General features: G+C 33.9%; 1 protein-coding gene across 1 annotated transcript in view; it reads left to right on the top strand.

Moving 5' to 3' along the window:
- Positions 1 to 10799, top strand: part of Smp_159220 (hypothetical protein) — a gene marked incomplete at both ends in the record, with an annotated part of 13994 nt that overhangs the window by 2603 nt on the left and 592 nt on the right. The window lies entirely within an intron of this gene.

Here is a 10799-nt window from a genome sequence, read left to right as displayed (position 1 = left end):
GGTTCCAGGTTTTTCATGGTGGTTTAGCTTCAATTGACTCACGCTTTCAACTATGAAAATACTAAATCTCTACAAAAAACCCCTTCTGATTATTAATTATGTTTCTTATACATTGAAAATTGTCTACGGTTTTTCTAATGAAACAATTAACTGAGATGTATTTGCAATGAAGTATCAGGCAAATTATTGGTGGCCTAGATTTCCTACCTGATAATAAGATGAGAAAAGACAAATTATTTTTCAGAGACTACTTTAATCCTTAGAAGTTAATCGTTTCAGCTTAATCATAGTTTGGGTTCCTTTGAAAACAGAAGTTCGACTGACATATGTCTCATCAGTATATTGTTTTCTTTTTTGACTATGAGATAAACTTCTACTCACTTTCAGTCATCATCTCACTAACCTATCAAAGTGGTCGCTATTAAACCATTTTATTTAATAAAACTCAACGATTTCCATAACTTTTTACTGACAGTTATAATTTGTTCACAAGTGACTAACTTCGAGAGAAAATCCCTGGAGTTCTAGTAGGTAACCGTAACTAGTCAAGTTCAGGTGTAAGGCTGGTACCCAACGAAGACAATGGAAGATGGTTGCGCAGTTTCACTGGTTGATTGGTGTTAAACTTGTACACCGTTGGATGCCGACTTAGTGGTCCAGATGTTAAGTGTCTCAGGGAGAGATTATAAGTCCTGGATCCGATGTACGAATGAAAGGTTGTGGATGTCCATTACTGAGCATTCCATTACTAGGACGAGAATCGGTCTTTCAGTACTACTAAGTTCTTCAATACTTGTCTTACTCAGATCAGTCCGATATATAAATAAGATTCAATAATGCCTTCAGTCTTTTTCTGATAACAGTCTTCAGTTTTTTAACAATGATAGGGAACGATATACTACTGCAAAAGTACAAACGGAATGGACAAATGTTTCTTCACTCTTTTCTCCTCACCAATTTAATGTTTGGATGAAATCTATCATTTTACAATAATATAATTTACTTCATAAAGTAAATAAGACTGAAGTTCAAATTAATTGATCTAATAAAGAAATCATGAAATAATTGTATAACGACGAGTCAATCAGAATGAAAAATGTAACTTTCAAGATTTTGCACGAAACTTAAATATTATGCATAATGTACAACAAAAGTATATTTGTACAGTACTCTGGTCTTGAAGATGCCAAATGCTCAACTCTTTCTCTGTAGATTATATATAACAGTTCTCATCATTATCCCTAAATCCTAACCCTAAACAATTGAACGTAATCAATAACAATCTAAGGAATTCTTGAAGTCTACTTGAATCATTACAAGAGTTTGAGGTGGCAGATATACGTCTTTTTTTTATATACGCATAACTATTTTATCGACTAACAAGGAGATTAACTTGTAGAATACCTTAATGTATTCACCGATTCTGTAAAGTCTATTGACACATTGTCGTATTAGTGTTTTCTTTTCCATAACCTATCCATTTTTGCAAGCTGTCTTGTGATTGGTTGAGAACTGACTTAAAATTCACAGTGATCATTTAGAGCTCATCACCATAATACTGACTTATTAAAAACCATATAATCTACCAAATAGTTACTAGAAAGATATATACAGTTATGTAAAACAGAAATACTGAGCTAACTGGATAATTGACTACTTATCTAATAGTAGATTTTATCACTAAATGAAACCAACTTCAAAATCACTAAAGATTGTTTAGAGTATTAGAAAGATGTTTTCCATCTTGCTATTACTCAATTGCCGTACATGAAACTAAATTCAGAATTCTTTTTACACTCGTTCAATAACATTAGCAGCAATTTAATGAGCTTGAAAATCCCCTAATAAGGTTGTGAAAACCCTTAATCAAGGCATCTGATAGAAAGAATAATCCTTGATGGAAAGATTTCATTGAAAATTTCAAAATAATTATTCATTAGCATCAATTTTCAGTGTGAAGAAGAACAAAGATTTGAGCAGAATAATATGAATTTATTTCATGTTAGAATGAACATTTAAAAGTGTCTAAGACAACTTTCATCTTCAAAAGTTCATCGGTAAACAGCGAAAAATTAAAGACAACAAATTGAAAGTAGCCACAGTAGATAAAATTCCTATCGTTTTACTCATCCTTTTCAGGAGTGAAAAACGCTCCCGGTACAGACAAGTGAAGGCTCAAAGTCGTACTAATTAAACTTCACTGTAGAGCCAAAATAACAATTCATCATATGAACATGTTCAAAAAATCCCTTAATTAAGAAGCCTAGAGATGTTGATTAGCGCAACTCATTAACATCGCCTTAACACATGATATTACTCATTACCTTAAAGCCCTTGGAGTGATTAATAAACAAGAAACTCCTAGTACTCTGAATTTTTCTGAAGCTACGAAGATCATATATCAAAAACCTGACTTATGTCTGCAAGTGAAAATGTCGATATTTCCTTATTTTAATAACATGAATACCATCATAGCGTTAAGTCATTTTTTAGCCTCTCTTACAGTCTAACAATTTTGTTTTTAAGTATCTGAGTTTGACATTATTCTACGTTTGTTTGTCACCAACGTTTATGTATTACGTAACTAATTGTTTCTAATTATTATCAATGTCAAGATTATTCTTCTGTATATTAGGTTTATTTACAATAATGTATTTAGTTAGGTAGTACCTTGTTTTGGAAACCAGTACGCGCGTTTCGTACTATTTGGGACTCGTCAGCTGGATGTACCTGCACTCAAGAGTTGACATTCATTGTATGAGTAAAACCCAGTACCGTTCGCTTCAAACCTCATCACGTCACCCACTTAGCTACTGAATCCTGATAGCCACTTACTTGTGCAATGTGGTGAAGTTTAAATTCACTTGATATTGTTTGTTTGATTCTTCCCATTGATGTTTATGACTGGAATTGATCAATCTCTTCTTAGCGTATATGCGTACTATGCGGACTGCCTCGATATTGCTTTAAATAACAAGCTTCATAAGCAAAGATGGAAATTGGTTAATAGTGGAACCTAGTACTCGCGTTTTGTGCTATTTGGGATTCATCAGCTGGATATACTTGTATCCAAGAGTTGACGTTCACTCCGGATCTCAAACCCAGTACCGTTTGCTTCAGACCCCATCGAATTATTCACTTAACTACTGAGTCCTGATAGCCAGTTGCTTGTGCAATGGGATGTAGTTTTATTCATTCTGGCATTGGTTGTTTGAATCTTCCCATTGATGTTTATGACTATAAAAGATATAATTTAATATCTTTCAAATATTCTTATTTATACAATAACTGCTGACGAGTCCCAAATAGGACGAAAAGCGCATCCTGAATTCCACTGCCAGCTACTATCCATCTTTGTTCATAAAGCTTGTGACTTGAGGCAATATCAAGACAATCCTCACAGTATGCACATATGCCAATTAGAGACTTACCAGTTGCAGTCCTAACACATCGATGGGAAGATTCAAACAAACAATACTAAATTAATTTAAACTTCGCCCCATCACACAAGCATGCGGCAATCAGGATTCAGTAACTAAGTGGATAATGCAATTGCGTTTGAAGAGAAAAGATACTGGGTTCAAGTTGTGGAATCAACATCAACTCTGGAATGTATGTTTATCCGACTGAAGAGTCCCAAATAGGACGAAACGTGCGTCCTGGATTTCATTGTTAGCCTTTATCCATTTTTGCTTAAAATGTTTTGTGTTTTATTTTAAATTCTCTTCTTTTTCTTTGTTTTTTTTTAATAAAAAAATTTATCATTTAGCCAACTATTCAAGAAATTCTACATTTTATATCTATTCAATCAAATATAATAAATTATTTAAATGAAATAAATAATTTTCAACAATCTTCAAAAAATTTTTTTAATTTAATTAATATTATTGAACAAATTAATAAATCATTAATTAATTATAATCAAATTACTAAATCAATTAAACCATTAATTAATTTATTTGAAAAACTTGAATTAAATAAAAATTTAACAAAACAATTTGATCAAATAATAAATGGATTAAATAATTTTAAAAATGTAAGTTATTAATAATATTAATTAATTAATTTTTATTTTTTTTAATTTTTTATTTTTATTTTTAAAAAAAATTGTAATTTAATCATTTATAAGCAAAGATAGATATTGGCTAGCAGTGGAATCCAGTTTGATACGCGTTCCATACTATTTCCGGACTCGTCAGCTAGATGTACCTGCATCTCAGATTCGTTGATGTTCACTCTGGGACTTGAACCCAGTACCGTTTGCTTTAAATGCCATCGCGTTATTCACTTAATTACTGAGTTCTGATAGACACTTGCTTGTGCAATCTTTAATGATTATTGTGGTTTTGGTTACTTATATTCATATAAGTAGTATATGATGATAGTCAGGCGTAGAATGTATTTAGGCAGAAGATCGATAAGGAAAGAACAGAAGTGAAGCACAATCGGTATGAAAATGCATGAACAATGAAATCAGAAAGGATGAACTGATATTTGCAGAAGTGACAGTCAAGATTGAGACAATTGATTGATAGTTTGCAAATTAATTGTTTACTGTATGCTTATCAGATTTGAGTGAGATAGTCTGTAATTTGTGGGTAAAGACATTCAATTGTACCTAATCGTGTTCTTGTTTACTACACCATTATTATCTAGAAAGTATTTGGTAGTTATTTCATAACTGTATATGATCACAATGTCATCAAAGATGAAAATTGATGTCTTTAGTTTAGGTGATGACAGATTAAACATCATACAACTTGATCATTATCCACATATACACAAGTGTGTTAAGTGTAAAATAGGTCTTTATTAATGATATTGAAAGATTGATGAACAAAATCATAAAGTAATTGAAGTTAGATATGTGGATCACTAAATGTGGTGAACTCACTGGTTTAAATGTTGGTTTCCTGCTACGAGACTTGAAAGTACTGGTTTCAACTCATTGTTGTAATCACAAAATATTCAAATGGATTTCTATCGAACAACGGTTCAGGTGAAATGAACAGATTGGATAGAGATAGGGTTCAATTACTTGTCAATAAACATCTGCCATGTAGTGGCTAGTTGAACAACATATTTTTCTGTTCAGGCTGTTTTGAGTAGCTTATATATATATATATATATATATATATATATATATATATATATATATATATATATATATATATATATATATATATATATATATATATATATATATATATAACGCAGCTGATGCCGATCTTTCTTTACACGAGCCGCACCCTTTCTGAATCATTGGAATTGATTTTGTGACCTGTTTCCAATATATGTTAAGCTATCATCAACCGGGAATTATGGGACACGTTTCAAATATTGTTTGTATTACTCAAACCTCACATTCAAATATCTAGATGATTCTCACACATAAGTTGCATTAGAATAATGAGCGTTGATCTCATTGACAATATTCTGTTTTTCATCTTTTGAAAACCGATAATTAACTTTCACTAATGCTGATCTAGCCAGAAAATACACTCTTATATTACGGGCAGTTTAAAGATCCCCATAGAATATTCGAAAATGAACAATAGTTGAGCGAACAATTGTTTTCAATAACTTCATCATTAGGCTCTACAGTTATAGGTCTATAATTATAATGTTTCACAAAGGCCAAAATGAGGCATGTATTAACTAGGTTGGCAATGTTATATATTAAAAGTGGTGAACGTTTGCATCCTATATTATGCTCATCCGAAATTATGACTTGTACCAATAACCTATCGCTACATTTTTGTATTGGCTAACAGTTCCGTCAAGAGACAATTTATTTTTTCAGTTTAGGGTTGTTGGTATTGCCTTTTTAAAAATTGAGATCATGAATCGATTAGTAAACACTAGAAGAACGTTTAGTCCTAATATGGGACTCTTCATCAGTGTTCATCTCTAATCTCGCACACGGGACTTTAACCATGAACCTTCAGTTTTATGCGAAAGCTCAACCTATAAGCCACTGAAACGGAATCCAACTCTGTTAATATCTAACTTCGACTTTAGATTACTAACTTAATTGACATTCTTTCAAATCATACCATTCTAGTAACCACTCTTTCTAGACTATTTTATCATATCAGTCATCTTTTCCCTTTTTTGTTTGTAGCTTTCATCTGATCGTCAAAAATTGAAAGAAACAATACGTCCAATATTTAATTCAACTATACAATCATTATTAAATCAAACAAGTCTATTGTTAAATTATGAATTTGAACAACTTTTCGCTAATATATTACCATGTGATAATTTAAACAAAATTTTAATGATTCTTTTAAATCTATTCTGTGATAGTACTCATAGTATAGTACTATGTTTAGGTAGTTTTATATTCATTATATCTATATCCTACTTTTTATTGATGATTACATTATGTATATTTGTTATATATTCTAGGCGACATATTGAATTATTAATGTATACAAAGTGGGAAAATATCCCATTGTATGATTCAGTTAAATTATGTTATAATCTACTTGAATATAATTAAAACAAAAGTTCTTATAAAGAGTTATTAGTTTTGGAATTCATATGAAATCATTCAATATAATTATAATAGAAGGATAAGGTTAAGAGATTTCTCGAATGACCCATTTGAAAATTCATGATCTTATTCAATTAATCAGTTATTCACCTTAGACGATGGATAAAGGGTTGAGAAATATTATGAATTGGTTTAAGCTAATTATCAACACCGTTGAATGCCGGCTAGCTAAGTGGTCTATCGGTTAAGTGCTCTGGCGCGAGACTGGTAGGATCTGAGTTCGAATCTCACGAGGCGGAATCATGGATGCGCACTGCCACTGAGCAGTCCCATAATAGGACGAAACGGTCGTCCAGTGCTTCCAGGTTTTCCATGGTGATCTAGCTTCAATTGACTCATGATTTCAACTATATATAAAAATTACTAAAAATCTCTAAAGAAAAGACTCATATAAAGACGAGGTTAAGAGATTTCTCGAGTAACCTTGAAATTTCATGACCTTATTCAATTAATTAGTAAACAACTACAAATATTAATGACTGATTTGGAGAGCTAATATTTATAACTTAACATTCAGAACTTAGGATGGAGTTATTAATAAGAAGTTATGATCAGTGGAGTCCAACCCATTTCGGGTGTGAGATAGTTATCCATCTTAGACAATGGATAAAGGGTGGAGCGATATTAACACCGTTGGATGACGGCTCAGTGGTCCAGAGATTCAGCAGTTGTTCACGATACTCAAGGCCTTAGGTTCGAGTTCTGATGGAGAGATCATAGATGAGAACTGCTGAAGAGTCCCATACCAGGAAGAAAAGGCTGTCCACAGTCTTCAGATTTTCAGTGTTGGTCTAGCTTACAGTGCCCCTAAATGACTTGGTACGGCTGAGAGTGGGAAGAGTCCGCTCTCCCTCTCGAAATGTTCTCACATGGCCACGCATATATATCCTCTGACAGGGAAGTCCTAATCACTGTCTTCTCGTGTCGGGGTTGTTGTTTACGAAATTGAGAGGATGAAAAGAGAATATCCGGCACTTCAACCGGGTTGGTGGACACGGAAAGTCCACCTAGAGTAGTTGGAAAACCCTTATTCCAAACCAATGATGCACACAGGCTCCAAGATCCTGAGGGAACAAATGGCGTATGAATCAATCGTTGGTCACCGGCTACCAATGGACTGCATCTTCTCACGATGCTCCACTGTCTTGTGGATCAGATCTTAAGGTCAAATGCTCCAGTTATGGCCCCCTAAGAAAACCACCTTGTTTGGTTTGGGAACCCGGGCACCATCACAGCCCTCACACAAATCGAATGAGATTTGTGTGGCGCATATGTATCTGGTGCTTCCTTGTACCAATATTTATGTGTTTAAATACATAATAAATAAATAAACAAGCTTACGGTGACTCATGAATTCAGCTGTTGCAATGAGTAAACAATAAATTTTAATTACTGATTCGTTGAGCTAATATTTAGAATCTACCGTTCAGAATTTAGGGTTGGTGTTGCAGTTAGTATTAGGAATCTGGGTTTCGGATAATATTGTAGCTTGCAGTGTCGGATGCCAGGCTTCTGGACAGGTTATTCTTCTTGAATCATGTTTTGACCTTGTTAATTATTCGCTTGTTAATCTTGACTGTTTTTATATGAGCGCATATGTGTGGATCCTATTCATCACATGTCTGTAACGTATTTTTATCTGAGTATAAATATCAATCAACGCTTGATTAAATGGAGTTGGGTCACACGCCTTCTCCACTGCGCGTCATTTTGGTCCTCTCTCATCTCTCCTCTTCGTTTCTCTGCTCGTTTGGCTGGATCAACGGCTATACAAAATATATGTATTCGAAATCCATTCTCGTATTTGACTTATCGTCATTCCGATGTTCACCGTCGACGAAATTTACGAGGATAGACGACATGTATATTTCGATAGCAATCAGTCAATAACAATCATTCATAAGATCTAATCGGAGTCAGATTTCGAGTCACAAAAAGCTTTATGGTTAATGAGTGTGTCCATATATTTTAACTTTAAACTCTTCAACGTAATCTTATATTTTAACTATGAACACAAATCCTAAATTTCATATCCTAATCTTAAACTTAAATCATAAACTGTATTTTTATCAGTAATTGTAAGTCTAGATGGTGATCCTCAGGTTTCAATGCTAATCTTAACGACCCAGTGATTTTTACCCGAATAAAAATATTTTATTGAATGGATTTATTCGTAATAAAGTCGAATTGCAACAGCTAGACAGTGAGATTATTCATATCATGGGTGTAGTTGGATGACTTTGATGTTGGTTGAGAGCTGTTTTGAGTTCCATCTGTTCTTCAGTTGTAGAAATGATGTCCTCGCCTTTACGTCTGCATTAGATCCTCCACGTTCCTCGATGATGCTACCCATATACGTGAAAATTTTCACATCTTCCAGAGTTTCGACATCAAGTGTGATTGGATTGGCGTCCTCCCTGTTGTATTTGAGGAACTTGCTTTTCTCTTTGCGTATGTTGAAACCTACTACTGTAGAGGCTGCTGCTAAACTGTTTGTCTTGACCTGCATTTGTTGCTTTGTATGGGATAGAAGGGTCAAGTTATCTTCGAAGTCCAAATCTTATAATTCATTGGGAGCTATTCATTGTATTTTGTGCTTCCCGCAACATGTCGCGGTCTTCACAATCCAGTCAAACACCACAAAAAAGATTCAAGGGGAGAGTAAGCAACCGTGTCTGACTCCAGTCCTTAATTAGAATGAATCTGTCAACTGTCCTCTATGCACCACTTTGCACTGTAGTCCGTCGTATGAATTGCGTATGATGTTGACAATTTCTATAGGTACACCATATTTCGAAGAAGACTCTATAGGACTCTCGTATCCATACTATCAAACGCCTTCTCATAGTCAAGGAAGTTGATGTCTAGTGACGAGTTCCACTCAACTGATTGTTCAACGATGATCCGTAGTGTCGCCATTCGGTCTGTGTATGACAAATCGTTACGGAATCCAGCCTGTTGATATCGAAGTCGGGTGTCTACTGAATCTTTTATCTGGTTCAGTAACGTTTTGTTGAAGACCTTCCCTGGTACTGACAGAAGTGTGATTCCTACGTAGCTCTTACATTTGCTCAGATATCCCTTTTTGGTGTCCTGATGAGGTATTCTTCTTTCTAGCCCATCGGTACTTGGTCTTCCTCCTAACGTTTCTGTTTAAAAAGTGGAGTACGATAACAGTTGCTTTTATGTCTGACTTCAGTGCTTCGGCTAGTATATTGTCAGATCCTGCTGCTTTCCCTCTCTTCATTTTTCTGATGAACATGCTGATTTTTTCGATTAGTGGTGGGATGGCATCTACAGTATAGTTTGTAATTGCAGCTTCGATGTTGATTGGGTCTAGTGCGACTGATCTATTGAGGAGTTCTTCTTCCTGTTTCTTATACTAAATTAAATCAAGCTGATTTATATCAGTCATGGCATCCATATTTTTCTTTACTCAAAACTACTGATATTATTTTCTCAACTGTATACTTGACTTTGTAAGCAAAGATAAATAGTGGCTTGCGGTGGGATCTAGTACTTGCGTTTCGTCCTATTTGGGACTCGTCGGCTAGATGTACGTACATCCAAGAGTTGACGTTCACTCTATGACTCAAATCCAGTACCGTTTGCTTCAAACGCCATCACATTATCCCCTAGCTACTAAGTCCTGATAGCCACCAGAGTAAACATCAACTCTGAGATGCAGATACATCCATCTGACGAGTCTCAAATAGGACGAAACGCACATCCTGGATTCCACTGCTAGCCACTATCCATCTTTGCTTATAAAGCTTATGACTTCAGGCAACATCGAGGCAGTCCACTCAGGATGCATATATTCCAACAAATGACTGATCAATTACAGTCCTAAATAACAATCGGAAAATACAATGATGATATTGATGATAAAGTAAAATTTAAGACCGTAATAACACGAAAATTCCATAGCTATTTCATTTCTAGTATCAATCAACAATTAAATGAAATGTATATATATTGACAAATATAACCAATTTAAACAAACAAAAAAAGTGAAAAAAAAACAAAACAAACAAACAAAACCAAAAAAATAAAACTATGAAAAAAAAATAGCAAAAAATGAATATCACATGACATTGAACATTGAACAAAAAAAATGACAAATCAATATTTTTTTGTTTATTTTTTGAAATGAAACCAAAACCAAAACAGGATCAATAGTTTCAATGAGATCATATATTGATTAACACACAATAAGAATGTTTATATTATTATTATT

Source organism: Schistosoma mansoni, chromosome 5 (genome assembly GCF_000237925.1).
Source record: "Schistosoma mansoni strain Puerto Rico chromosome 5, complete genome".
In the NCBI taxonomy this organism is placed as follows: Eukaryota; Metazoa; Platyhelminthes; class Trematoda; order Strigeidida; family Schistosomatidae; genus Schistosoma; species Schistosoma mansoni.
Note: the sequence above shows the minus strand (reverse complement) of the source record. Positions and strands in the feature narration are given on the sequence as shown.